This window comes from Rhamphochromis longiceps, linkage group LG11, assembly GCF_057381845.1.
Source record: "Rhamphochromis longiceps isolate RC_006_pf linkage group LG11, R_longiceps_female_GT1.1, whole genome shotgun sequence".
In the NCBI taxonomy this organism is placed as follows: domain Eukaryota; kingdom Metazoa; phylum Chordata; class Actinopteri; order Cichliformes; family Cichlidae; genus Rhamphochromis; species Rhamphochromis longiceps.
Window position 1 is genome coordinate 8,909,310 of NC_140567.1, and position 13,990 is coordinate 8,923,299.

At 44.7% G+C, this 13,990-nt stretch overlaps 1 protein-coding gene and 1 pseudogene across 1 annotated transcript in view; both read left to right on the top strand.

Moving 5' to 3' along the window:
- Positions 1–892: 892 nt before the first annotated feature.
- LOC146658520 (uncharacterized) lies at positions 893–8,097 on the top strand (annotated as a pseudogene).
- The window catches only part of LOC146658521 (uncharacterized), a 28,326-nt gene continuing 21,239 nt past the window's right edge, over positions 6,904–13,990 (top strand). Inside the window, exon 1 of the mRNA XM_085422171.1 lies at positions 6,904–7,056. The gene's annotated coding sequence lies outside the window, so the exon portion shown is untranslated. The remainder of the gene's footprint in view (positions 7,057–13,990) is intronic.

Consider the following 13,990-nt stretch of genomic DNA (forward strand, 5'->3'; position numbering starts at 1 on the left):
AACATGAGGCCAATCTGCATGCTGTGTTACACAGAATCAACAATGCAGGACTGAAACTCAATGTTGACAAATGTCAACTTCGTCAAACTACTCTGAGCTTTCTTGGTCAAAAGATCGGTCCAGAAGGTCTGCTGCCAGATGACTCTCATGTCACTGCTATCCTGCATGCTCCGCCCCCTACTGATCCTGCAAACCTGCGCTCATTTCTTGGCTTGAGTGCATGGTACAGCAAGTTTGTGCCAAATTACACGACTGAGAGCTCTTCTGCGTAAGGACTGTTCATTCCACTGGAACGAAGCAGCTCAGGTAGCGTTTGATCAAGTCAAGCGGTTAATCATGCACAGCCCTGCCCTGGTGATGTTTGACCCCAGTAAGGCAAGGCAAGGCAAATTTATTTGTATAGCACAATTCAACAACAAGGTGATTCAAAGTGCTTTACAGAGACATTAGAAACAAAAGCAAATTAAAAGCATGATTTAAAATTGATTAAAACAGTAAGCCCACCATAGTCTCGACAGATGCCTCAAACTACCGTGTAGGTGCTGTTTTGACTCAACTTCACGGTAATAATGCAGAACAGACTGTTGCATTTGCATCTCGCAGCCTGTCTGATGCAGAGAGGAAATACTCAATCGTTGAGAAGGAACCCCTAGCTTGTGTCTGGGCTGCTGAAAAATGGTGCACATGGCTCTGGGGCAGAAAATTCCTCCTACGAACAGATCACAGAGCACTTACAACACTGCTGACTACTAAAGGCAATAACAGAGCCAGTCTACGCATAGCCAGATGGTCAACTCGCCTGTTGGAGTTTGACTATGAAGTGGAATATAGAACTGGGTCATTGAACCATGTTGCTGACTATCTTTCTAGGCTCCCACTTCCCGAGACAGACATGGCATGTGCAGAGGATGTGGAGTCAGTTGCAGCCATCCTCACTGATCTGAGTGCTGTGTCTGAGGATGACTTCCAGTCAGAGTGCAAAGCCTGTCCAGTGTTCACAAAGCTCCGTGTGCAGATACAGAAAGGCTGGCCTGCAAGGAAGATGTCACTGGAACCTGACTTACAGCCACACTTCCCAATCCACCATGAACTCGCGGTCTTGAACGAGTGCATCGTCAGAGGTACACACCGATTGCTAGTGCCTGAGTCGTTGCAGAAAAAACTCGCTGATATAGCTCATGAAACTCACCAAGGCATTGTACGTACCAAACAACACCTGAGGGAATTGTACTGGTGGCCCAAAATGGATTGTCACATAGAGACACTGATAAAGAACTGTGCAACATGCAGACAGAATGACAAGTCCACTATCACCCATGATGCTCCACTTCAACCCATTCCTTTACCAGCTGCTGCTTGGGGAAAGGTGTCTGTGGACATCATAGGCCCTTTTGAAATAGCCCCTTCTGACTGTAGATTTGCCATCACATTAGTAGACTACTTTAGTAAGTGGCCTGAAGTAGCTTTTGCTTCCCGAGCTGATGCAGCTACTATCATTCAGTTCCTTTCTGTAGTTTTCTCTCGTGAAGGGAATCCAAAGACATTGATAAGTGACAATGCCTCTCAATTTCTCTCTGCTGAGTTCGCTGACTTCCTTAAAAGCAGGGGAATCCAACACCTGAGATCCTCAGTGTATTACCCAAGAGCTAATGGGGAAGTTGAGAGATTCAAAAGACTGCCTACAGACTGCCTTGATTCAAGGACAACCCTGGAAATCGTTCCTGAGAACTTACCTGATGGACTACAGAGCAAACCCTCATTCAACAACTGGAGTTTCCACTTCAGAACTGCTCCATGGACGACGAATGAGAACAAAGTTACAGGTAATGGATATGCCTGTTCCTCAGACAGAGAGGCATACCATGTGTGAAATAGTTAAGAATAAGCAAATGAAAATGCAAGAATACACTGATGCTCGCAGACACGCCAATTCATCCAACTTTCAGCCTGGTGACAAGGTACGGGTTAGGAAGCCATGGAAGGTAAAGAAAGGCGAGTTAAAGTTTTCTAAACCAAGGACTGTCATGACAAGGAAAGGACCATACACTTATTTACTTATTTGACGGACGGACCTGGAACACCTCACACTTATCGGCTCTGTCAGAGCTGAACACAAGTACTGATTCTGACACAACAATGGACTGTCATAAACCAGGAACTGATCTAGCATCTAACTCTGAGTCTGATAGTAGGCTTAGGCCCACCAGGATGAGGAACCCACCTTGCTGGACCCAAGACTTTGTTATGGGAAGTTGAATGTCACTGAGTAATGTGAAATATGTTAAACGTGTATTAGGTGACATACATCAGAATGATGAAGTCAGGTTCACATAAGAAATCCTTGTTCAAAGGGGGAGATGTTGTGTCCACACATTATTGCATTTGTTCTGTAGATGCATTTACCAGAAGCGCTAGAGGGCACTAGTGAGTATGTTGTTCTGGTTGTGGTATTTGGAAAAAGAAGAAGAAAACAAAGAAAAATAAAGAAAGGAGTTATCTCCGGTGATCCTCTGTTCCTGCCTGTGTGTGTGTGTAATGCCTGCTGAGTGCTTCAGAGTTTGTACGTGCTTCGGGGTTTGTACGTGCTTTGGGGTTTGTACGTGCTTCAGAGTTTGTACGTGCTTCGGAGTTTGTACGTGCTATGGAGTTTGTACGTGCTATGGAGTTTGCACGTGCTTCGGGGTTTGTATGTGCTTCGGAGTTTGTACGTGTTTTGGAGTTCGTACATGCTTTGTCTCTAGGGGCCACCGTAAATATACTTTTATTTATTCACTCCACATAAAATGTAATAAATAAATCATATAATACAAAAACCAACTGTTTACATTTCAACTTTTAACTATTTAAAATTTCAGCGTTTTCCTTTTACACAAATTTAAAGTGAAAAAACACAAAACACTGCAAAGTGTTTTGTGTTGGCCTGGGAACACCAAGGTGTTCCCAGGCCAACGGAGAGATATAATCTCGCCAGCGTGTCCTGGGTCTGCAATGGGGACTCCTCCTAGTGGGACATTCCCGGAACACCTGCCCAGAAGGCATCCTTATCAGATGCCTGAACCACCTCAACTGACTCCTTTCGATGTGGAGGAGCAGAGGCTCTACTCTGAGTCCCTCCCGGATGGCTAAACTCCTCACCCTATCCCTAAGGGAGAGGCCAACCACCCTTCAGAGGAAGCCCATTTCTGCCGCCTGTATCCCTGATCTCATTCTTTTGGTCACTACCCAAAAGAAGGGTAGGGACATAGATCAACCGGTAAATCGAGAACTTTGCTTTTACACTCAACTCTCTCTTCACCACGACGGACCAATACAGCAACCACATCACTGCAGCCGTAACACCAATCCATCTGTCAGTCCTCCGCTCCCTTCTCCCATCACTTGTGAACAAGTCCCTAAGATACTTGAACTCCTCCACTTGGGGCAGAAACTCATCCCTGACCCGGAGTAGGCACTCCACCCTTTTCCAGCTGACGACCATGGCCTCAGATTTGGAGGTGCTGATTCTCATTCCCACTGCTACACACTCGGCTGCAAACCGTTCCAGTGTGAGCTGGAGGCCATCACCTGATGAAGCCAACAAAACCACATCATCTGCAAAAAGCAGAAATAAGATTCTGAGACCACCCAAGTGAAAGCTTTCCATAACTTGGCTACGCCTAGAAATTCTGTCCATAAAAATTACGAACAGAATCGGTGACAAAGGGCAGCCCTAGCAGAGTCCATCACTTACTGGGAACAAGTCCAACTTATTGTCGGCTATGTGGACCAAGCTCTTGCAACAGTTGTACAAGGATCGAATGGCCTGTAGCAATGGGCCAGACATCCCGTACTCCCGCAACACTTCCTACAGGACACCCGGTAGGACATGATCGAATGCATTCTCCAAGTCCACAAAACACATGTAGACTGGTTGGGCAAACTTCCATGCATCCTCAAGAATTCTTGAAAGCATAAAGAGCTGGACCAGTGTTCCATGACCAAGACGAAAACCACGTTGTTCCTCCTGTATCCAAGGTTCGACTAACGGATGGACTCTCCTAGACTTTTCCAGGGATGCTGAGGAGTGTGATCCCCCTATAGTTGGAACACCCTCTGGTCCCCCTTCTTAAAGATGGGAACCACCACACCAGTCTGCCATTCCAGATGTACCACCCCTGATCTCCATGCAACATTGCAGAGACGTGTCAACCAAGACAGCCCTACAGCTCTACAGAGCCTTCAGGAACTCATGGCAGACCTCATGGCCAATTCCAGACTGAGACAGAGTCCAGCCCCTCTCCAGGAGAATGGTTTCAGAGCCCAAGCCATGCGTTGAGGTGAGCCCAACTATATCTAGTCGGTAGATGCTGACACACAGCCTCACGCACTAACTCAGGCTTCTTCCCCAACAGAGAGGTGATGTTTCATGTCCCAATTGCTAGTCTTGATAGCTGGGGATCAGTCCGCCAGGGCCTCTGCTCCTGACCGCCGCTCAGCACACATTGCTCCTGACCCTTACGACGCTTCCTGAGGGTGGTGGGCCTCCAGGAGCATGGGCCGATGTACTTTTTTCGGGCTGTGCCCAGCCGGGCCCCATCCAGACGCTCACCCTCGGGCACCCTCTCCAGGCCTGGCTCCAGGGCGGAACCCCGATAACCCTATCCTGGACAGGGTGAACTGTACCCTTGGTCTTTTACTCATAGGGGTCTTCTGAAGGCTCTTTGTCTGGCCCGTCACCCAGGACCAATTTGCCATGGGAGACCCTATCAGGGGGCAAAAGCTCCCAGACAACATAGCCCCTGGGATCCCTGGGCCACACAAACCCCTCCACCACAATAAGGTAGCGATTCATGGACGGGAACATATCCGGAGAATAAGTGCGTTACAAAGTCTTGTTTGGTGCCAGCACTAGTGTGTCAGAATGACTAGCTAGCGCTTGGCGAAAATACAAATTGTAAAGGATTGGATTATGAGTTAACTTCATTGTTGCGTTCTCAGTGTCATTGTGTCCAGAATTGCCACACAGTATTGGCATAGTTGTTCCACACCTGCAACAATGTGATTTAGCGAGTGTCCTTGAAGGTGTAATAGTCTAGAGGCTATTAAGCTTGTCAATCATATCAGCTATCTATGACAGAGAGTCTGTAGGAGAACATGCTTGTTGTTGGATGAGAGTGTATGGGGGTGGGAGTTATGGAGTGTGTGTGTGTGTGTGTGTGTGTGTGTGTGTGTGTGTGTGTGTGTGTGTGTGTGTGTGTGTGTGTGTGTGTGTGTGTGTGTGTGTGTGTGTGTGTGTGGGAAAAAGGAGCGTGACTTTAAGAGGAGAGAGAGGGATTGTTTTGATTCTTCAGGGAGCACTTTTTTCTGTTTTGGCGTTGGCTATGGCCCACAGTAGCCTGTGTTACCATTCCTAATAAACAGCCGGTAAACTGAATACCGAACGCCTCTGTCTTCTGTGGAGGGACGATACAATACAAAGTCCTCTGTATGTGGTCTGTTTAGCTAACCTTGTCACGCATTTTTAATGCAGTCAGGGCATCTCAGCTGTTTTCCCTTTAAATCATAATTTGCTTTATCAAACTTTCTTGTATGTCTTGGTACAAATGCTGATGAAGTACAACCAGCAACAGAACTATATCAAGCTGGAGGCCTTGGAAGGACAGTTTGAATTTCTCGAATTCCACGAAAAAGGTGTTCAGTTTTATTGTAGCTTCTGATAGGGAAAAATTTTAGAAACAGATTTGTATTGTTTTAAACCTTGCCTTTAGCAAACCGTTTTGTAAATTAAGGAAACATGTATTGTATATGTATAAAAAGCAAATCATTAACTTTGAAATTTGGACTTTAGGTTCTGCAAGGGAAGAAATGTACCTATTTAATGGTTACTAAGTGGTGGCTTAATGCATTTAAAATGGACAGTCTTTACCTGTGACCTATACAAAGTGCTGCCTCAAAACCACATGAATTTTTATCTTACAGTTATTGAGAGATTTTTCGTGCCCCCTGATTCAGAAGTCATATACAGGGATGCAACAGGGACAGAAGCTGATGTGGAAATAGTCAGGGCCTTGTTGGACAAGGCAATGTTGTGCTGACTGTCAGAAGTCAGCGTGAGCTTGAAAGGCAGGTTTAATCAGTCTGTTGGTGAAGACATACTACAAGAGTATGAAACAACAGAAATGCTAACTGATGCCACAAAAGGACAAATGGTTAACATCCTGGTGGCTCACATGATTGTGAGTGGGTATATATGTGGGTATATGTGTTTCAGGGTTTCTTTTTATTTGTGCCAATTTTCTGCATGGCCGTGGCATACATTTTGATGACTAATTTAATATCTCCTCTCAGACACCTCCCCACAAAAGCAGTCAGAGAGAAGTATCCTCTTGGTATTGTGATGCTCTTCCCTTGCCTGAAGAATCCATATTTTAAGAAAGGCTATGTAAGTGTCATTTTTGCATTTCAAAATTCTGAGTTCTATGAACTGAATGTGACAATAACCTTTCTTAATTTAAGGATGCTATGATGCTGCAAGCAGCACAGGATACGTTTCTTGGCATCTGAAAACAGTTCAAAGAAAAATTTGGCGAAGATCTGCAGTGCCACAGAATAGCTCTGTAGACCTTTTTCCAGGAGGCCCAAATTTCCAAAGGACTGTTAATGTTGACAGGCAGCTTGATGGGGATGCTTGCCAAGAGGTAATATCTTTGCTCAATCATACTACAGAAATTGCCTGATTTTCTAGAAGATGAGAAAGACATTTCAAAAGCTTGTTAATGAGACAGGCAGAAGTGCTGAAATCCTCTCTATCTTCCCAAGATTCCTGTATAGTAAAGGACTAGTGAGTTTGAAATGAGATGTTTGAAATAGCTTGACATTTCAAAGTATTTGTGTTGTTTAATATCTTCTCTGCCAAAGGTGTAACAAGATTTCATTTACCTGTTTGATGACGAGACATCCTCTAGACTGTTTCAGAAATGGGACGACGAGCTAAGCAGCTCACTTCAACACTAGAGATGCATCACTTGGTGCAGTCGGCAGAAAGTCCTCCAGGAAGTGATCTTGATGACTCAACAAGTAAGTTGTTTCTTTTTCTTGTTTTGAAGCATTTGCCATAATTTTAGGTACAGCTGCTTCATTCATGATTTTTGCGATCATATGATTAATATTAGGAAATGAGAACACCTGTGAGACAGTTTTTTTCCCTTCAATGTTATTTGTTTGTTCAGTGAATCGCTGAAAGATGAATCTGATTTTTGTCATAAATATGAACAAGAGTTTTCAGTTAATCCTGTCACTCATTGTCCTCAGCCTACGACCAAGAAATGGCTTTCTTGCTGTTGCTGGTACATCTACTTCCACCATCTCCAGGGGAACAAAAGTCTCAAAAAATTTGTGCAATTAGTGCATGCGAGGCAATTGGGAGACTTGTACTCTTTCATGAGGTAATCATATTATTAAGGTGGTTAAAATAATTTATGTCACCTTTGTAGCCATATATAAATAATAACATAGTCAAAGGAGCTTGCAAAGAAAAGCGTCTGGACTTCTTTAAGTTGCTTGAAGACGTTTCACCTCTCATCCGAGAATCTTCTTCAGTTCTAAGGTCAAATGGTGGACAGTCTGGCTGCAGGTTATTCTCATGTCTAATGTTGAGTTTCCTTATCTTAAGCCTAGTCGTGCTGCAGTTTGGGGGAACATCTCCGTAATCAGCAGGGTTGGCAACCATACCACCGCGCTGTTGACCATCAGAAGAGGAAGTCTGACAGTGTCCATATCACCATAGCTAAGCATCTCATCCAATACAATGCAAACCACTCCCTTGGGGCATTTGATGAACTTTTCAAAACACATTTTGTGTTCAATATGTCTTATGATGCTACGTTGGAGAATTTTTACACATTCCTGCAGACAACAGTGTATTGTGTAACATTAATATGGGCAAAATGAGAGAGTCACCCAGATTTAAGATTTGAGAGCCAGACTGCTTAATCAGCCACTACCGCTCTCACTCAGGGAGTGAGAAGTTAAAACTATGCTGACTTGTTTAATTTATCAGAAACTGTATCCCAACAATCAGCAGTTGATTTCACATTTAAGAGTTGAACATGGTTAATATCCTAGGCCCAAATTAAAATTGTTTTGTTCTCAGCAAGGCTGTAGGTTTCAGTTCTTGACATACGCAGGTTTCCGAAAGCACCTTAACAGTGGTCATGTTTGCAATGTGTGCCTCCATTGTGGCCAAATTACAGGGGAGTGGGATTTCCAATAGTTTGGTGTCCTCAATTGTAGGATACTTGGACGAACTAACAAGTGAAATTTACTCACAAGCAAAGCATACTGCCATTTCTGCTTTACTTGTAACTGATCCCAGCATATCTGGGATAAATCAATCTTTTGACAAATTTGAAAATATTTTCACAAATCTGAATACAGAATGGAAACTAAATAAATACTTCAACCAAAATGGGGAGTTGAGCACCCAGCTGAAATAACACTGGGAGTGAGATATGACAACAGGCAAAATCCAGTATTTATGATCAAGTACTGTAAGTGATACTTTTATATATGGACCAATTTTAGAAACACTGAGGTTAGTGTGCAGAAATCCAGACATTTATGTGCTCTTAAATGAGTGTAGACCAGAACCTAGTGCTTACACTGACTTCTCTGATGGAAGTTATTTTAAAACTCACTCTTCGTTTTCAGCCAAAAGACAAGCATTACAAATTCAGCTATGCTATGATGACTTTGAAACAGCCAATCCCCTTGGCTCCAAATGTAGAATTTCCAATTTATAAGAAACTTGCCCCCCAAATTTATTTTGGTTTTGAATAGCATTCATTTGGCTTGGTGCTAGAATCGACCAGAATTCTTTGTAGAATTCTGCAGGAAAGCCATCTGGACCTGGAGCCTTATTATTGGGCATACTTATCAATGCTTCCTGGAGTTCACCTGGTGTTAGTGGTGAATCCAGTGCCATTGCTTGAGTGTCTAATAATTTTGGAAGAGTTATGTTGTCTAAAAACTGATCAATTTCTTTTTCTTTTTCTTTTTTCTTTTTTTTTCTTTTTTTTTTGCCTGTCCCGTTTGGCTCTTTTGCATCAGAATTGTTGTCTAAAGGCAAAGAAAGATGCCCAACGGATTTACTTTACCAAATTGACCATCCCAGCCTTGGGATGGTCCATTTGATTCACCTTTTATTGTTCATTTTATTTTCACTTACTGAATATGGGACAGACTTGACTGGGGGAAAGAAGGGGAGAAAGAAAGAGGGAAAGAGAAACAGCTGAGAAGAGGGACGGGGGAGAAGGGCAAAAGACAAAAACCAACAGAATGAGCAGGAAAAAAAAGAAGAAAAAAAATGCATATATCAATCACCTGGGTCACCTGCTGAGAAAGAAAAAAGAAAACAAGCAGAAGAGAACAAGAGTAATAGAATAAACAGCATCACAATGATATATGGGAATATGACAGTAAATACTAAATATTAAACATTATTGTGCAGCACATAAGATCGACAGAACACAGTGTGCTTTGAGGTAGGAGCCAAAAAGGGTGTAGTTTGTGGGTGTGATCACCCGTGTGTACACCTGTGAGCATGGACGCGCTTGTTTTTTGTTTTTTAAAAGGTTCCTTCATGTAATAATCTGCTAGAGGGTGTGGGGGGGCCACAGCCCCGTCCTCCAGGGCATGAAGCAGGTATGGAGGAGATCAAAACTCCAGACATCCAGAGGCCCCCAGAACACAAGAGACCAAGGAAGACCAACAGAGGGGCAGCCGCGCCACTGTCCCAGAAAGAGCTGAGGAGAGTCCCAGATGAGGGCTCACTCAGCAGCCGCGGAGCAGAAGCCAGGGGGAGTTGCAGTGACGCGCCCGTGAGCTCCGCCGGCAGCCAGCCGCGCCTAAGTGACCGAGCCCCAGGCCGAGAGGCCGGTGGCACCCCACCTCCGAAGTGGCCCGAGCAAGCCCCAGGCTCCAGGCCCCGATAAGCGGCCGCCAAGGAGTGAGCCGGTGTGTACCTGGACGCCCATCCCCGGACACAAAGAACCACCAACACACCGACACCTGAGGGAGTCTGCCACTGGCAGGGGAAGTGGTGGTAGGGGGAGATAGGCCTCCATACCTTGGAGGGCCTAAGATGTCCCCAGAGAGGTGGCGCCTGACACCCAACCTGACATATAGACACAGAAATACAGGCACACACAGATACAAACATCCATTCCCACCCTCATGCTCTCATATGCACTTACTCCACACTCAACCAACGTGGAGACAGACATAAAGAGACGCTGTACACACGATCACACTCCCCAAGCGTACTCTACGAACCGGGTCTAGGTACCCTTGCCCCTGGAGGGGGGAACTGCACCCAGACCCAGGTGGTGTTACCCTTTTCCCTGCGGTGGGGGGAGGCAGACCGCCCCGACTCCGCAGCAGCAGGGAGGCCCCACACTCCAGACCGCAGTCCAGATCAATTTCTTTTTTAGATGGGTTTATTTGTGGTGAATACAACGTTTTATAGAAATCCCTGAAAATGTTGTTTATTTGTATGGGTTCATATATTGTGTTCCCAGATGAATCTTGAACAGCACATATAGTTGTTTTTTCTTTATTTATTTTTAGCTGGTTTGCTAGAAATTGACCGGATTTATTACCATGTTCATAATTTTGTAAGCGTAGTCTTTGTACTAAGAATTTTGTTTTTTTATCAATTATCTCATTTAATTCTAGTTTTGTTTTGCGTATTTTGTTCAGTGTTTCCTGATCTTGGTGGGACGCGTAGGCTTCTTCTAGTGATTTGATGTTTTTTTCTAATTCCTGAATATTTTTGTTTTCTTTTTTCTTTTTATGTGATGAGAAAGAAATTATTTTACCTCTCATCACAGCTTTCCCTGCTTCCCATAGAACAGAAGCTGATGTTTCGGGAGTGTCATTATAGTCTAAATATGAAGTCCACTCTTTTTTAAAATATTTAATAAAGTCTTCATCTTTAAGTAGTGATATATTAAATCTCCAGTTTTTTCTTGGCGTAGTATTATTCTTGTGCATTAGTGTTAAAGATACAGGAGCATGATCGCTGACAGCTATAGGATGAATCTCAGTGTCTGAAATGTCGTTCAGCAGTGAGCTGCTGACCAAAAAATAATCCAGACGAGAGTAGGAGTGATGAACATGTGAGAAAAAAGTATATTCCTTACTGGTGGGGTGAAGGGAGCGCCATGCATCGCAAAGACCAAAGTCGCTCATATACTGTTTGATTATATTTATGGACTGCCAATTACGCTGAGTTCCCGCTGTATTGAGCCTATCCATGTCTTCATTTAGTCCAAGGTTGAGGTCGCCTCCAAGAACAAGTGTGCCATCTAAGTGTTCAGAGAGTGCACTGAAAAAACCGTGAAAGAATGAGGGATCATCAACATTTGGACCATATACACTTGCAATACATAGCTTTTTATCACGTATAGATAGTTTAATAATTAAGAATCTGCCCTCTGGATCTATAACTGTATCGAGTACCATGAAATTAATATTTTTATGTATTAAAATTGCTACTCCCCTTTGTCTAGAATTATAACAAGCTGAGAACACATTGGGAAACTCAGGTGTTTTAAGTTCATTCAAACCTCTAAGAGGTCTGTGGGTCTCTTGTAATAGGACAACATCTGCCTGTAGTTTTTTGAGTTGGTTAAATATTTTTAACCTCTTTTCTCTGGAGCCAGCTCCATTTATATTCCATGTAATAAGATAAGATAAGATAAGAAAAGATAACCTTTATTAGTCCCACACGTGGGAAATTTGTTTTGTCACAGCAGGAAGTGGACAGTGCAAAAGTTATGACGCAAAAATTAGAATACAATAAGAATAAATACAGTACACAGCTGTACAGAATAGAATAAAATAAAATACTATATACAGTAGAATAAAATAGAATAAAAATATACAATAAGATAAAAATAGAATACGAATGCTATATACAACTGAGTAAAAATACAACGATGCCAGAAAAGATTATTGCACTTAGTGTTATTGCACATGTGTGGATGTGTGTGTTTGTTCAGTTAAAGTCTTTGTTGTGGAGTCTGACAGCAGTGGGGAGGAAAGACCTGCGAAATCTCTCCGTCCCACACCGTGGGTGCCGCAGTCTCCCACTGAAGGAGCTGCTCAGTGCTGTCACAGTCTGCTGCATGGGGTGGGAGACGTTGTCCAACAGGGATGACAGCTTAGCTGCCATTCTCCTGTCACTCACCACCTCCACTGGGTCCAGAGGGCATCCTAGAACAGAGCTGGCCCTTCGGATCACCCTGTTCAGTCTCTTCCTGTCCCCAGCAGAGATGCTGCCGCCCCAGCAGACCACACCATAAAAGATAGCAGAAGCCACCACAGAGTCATAGAAGGTCTTCAGGAGTGGGCCCTCCACCCCAAACGACCTGAGTCTCCGCAGCAGGTACAGCCTGCTCTGCCCTTTCCTGTAGAGGGCATCTGAGTTATGAGTCCAGTCCAGTCTGTTGTTCAGATGAACACCAAGGTACCTGTAGCTGTCCACAGCCTCAATGTCCATACCCTGGATGTTCAGTGGTTGCAGTGGAGAATGCTTGTGCCTGCGGAAGTCTACCACCAGCTCCTTGGTTTTACTGGCGTTGATCTGGAGGTAGTTCAGCTGGCACCAGTCCACAAAGTCTTGAGTCAGTCCTCTGTACTCCTTGTCGTCCCCATCAGTGATGAGGCCGACTATTGCAGAGTCATCAGAGAACTTCTGCAGGAAGCACTGGGTGGAATTGTGGGAGAAGTCTGCAGTGTAGATGGTGAAGAGGAACGGAGCCAGAACCGTTCCCTGTGGGGCCCCCGTACTGCAGACGACCCTGTCCGACACACAGCCCTGAGTCCTCACATACTGTGGTCGGTCGGTGAGGTAGTCCAAAATCCAGGTAGTGAGGTGATGGTCCACTCCAGAGTTCTCCAGCTTGTCCTTCAGAACCGAGGGAAGAATAGTGTTGAAGGCACTGGAGAAATCAAAGAACATGATTCTCACAGTGCTTCCAGCGGTCTCCAGGTGAGCGAGGGAACGATGTAGGAGGTGAATGACGGCATCATCCGCTCCAATGCCAGGCTGGTAGGCAAACTGAAGTGGGTCCAGTGATGAGCTTGTTAGGCGCCGAAGCTGAGCCAGGACCAACCGCTCCAGGGTCTTCATCAGGTGGGATGTCAGAGCCACCGGCCTGTAGCTGTTGAGGTCCTTGGGGCGTGAAGTCTTTGGCACTGGTACAACACAGGAGGTTTTCCAGAGCTGTGGGACTCTTCCCAACCTCAGGCTCAGGTTGAAGAGGTGCTCCATCACCCCACACAGTTGGTCCGCGCAGGACCTGACGACCCTCGAGCTGATGCCATCTGGGCCCGCTGCCTTCTTGCCATTAATCCTCCTCAGTTCCCTCCTAACCTGGGTGGTTGAGAGAGACAGGCTGGAGCCTTGTGTTGAGTGTGTATTGGATGCTGTTGTTGGGGGTGGGGAGGAGTGAGCAGGGTGAATAGAGGAGGTGTGAAGTGTCTGAGGTGTCAGAGGTGGAACAGCAGCAGTGGGGGTGGGTGAGTCTGCAGCCGATGTTGTAGACTGTCTCATGGTTGAATCAAATCTGTTGAAGAAATGATTCAGTTCATTTGCCCATGAACCTCAGTGTACCCATAGATGTTTGTGTATAACTAGGGATGTATGCTGTGTGCGTCGCTTAGACAGGTGGAGAGAATACGTCACTTGTTCATAAATAAAGAGAAGGAGAGAGAGAAAAAATGTGTGGCGAGATGCTCCCTGAGTCTGACTTTGTATATGCATAGTTACTAATATGAGTAGGCTTGGCTTAAGTGTGTGTATCCTAAACGACTGTGTGCGCTGTCTGACTGAAGTAAATGTGCTGCCGTTGAGCGCATGGTGCGTATGTGTCGAAATAAAGGATGTTTGTGGATGAGTGTCGAAGCAGGTGATCGAGGCAGCGAAAGGAATAAAGAAAGAAACCAA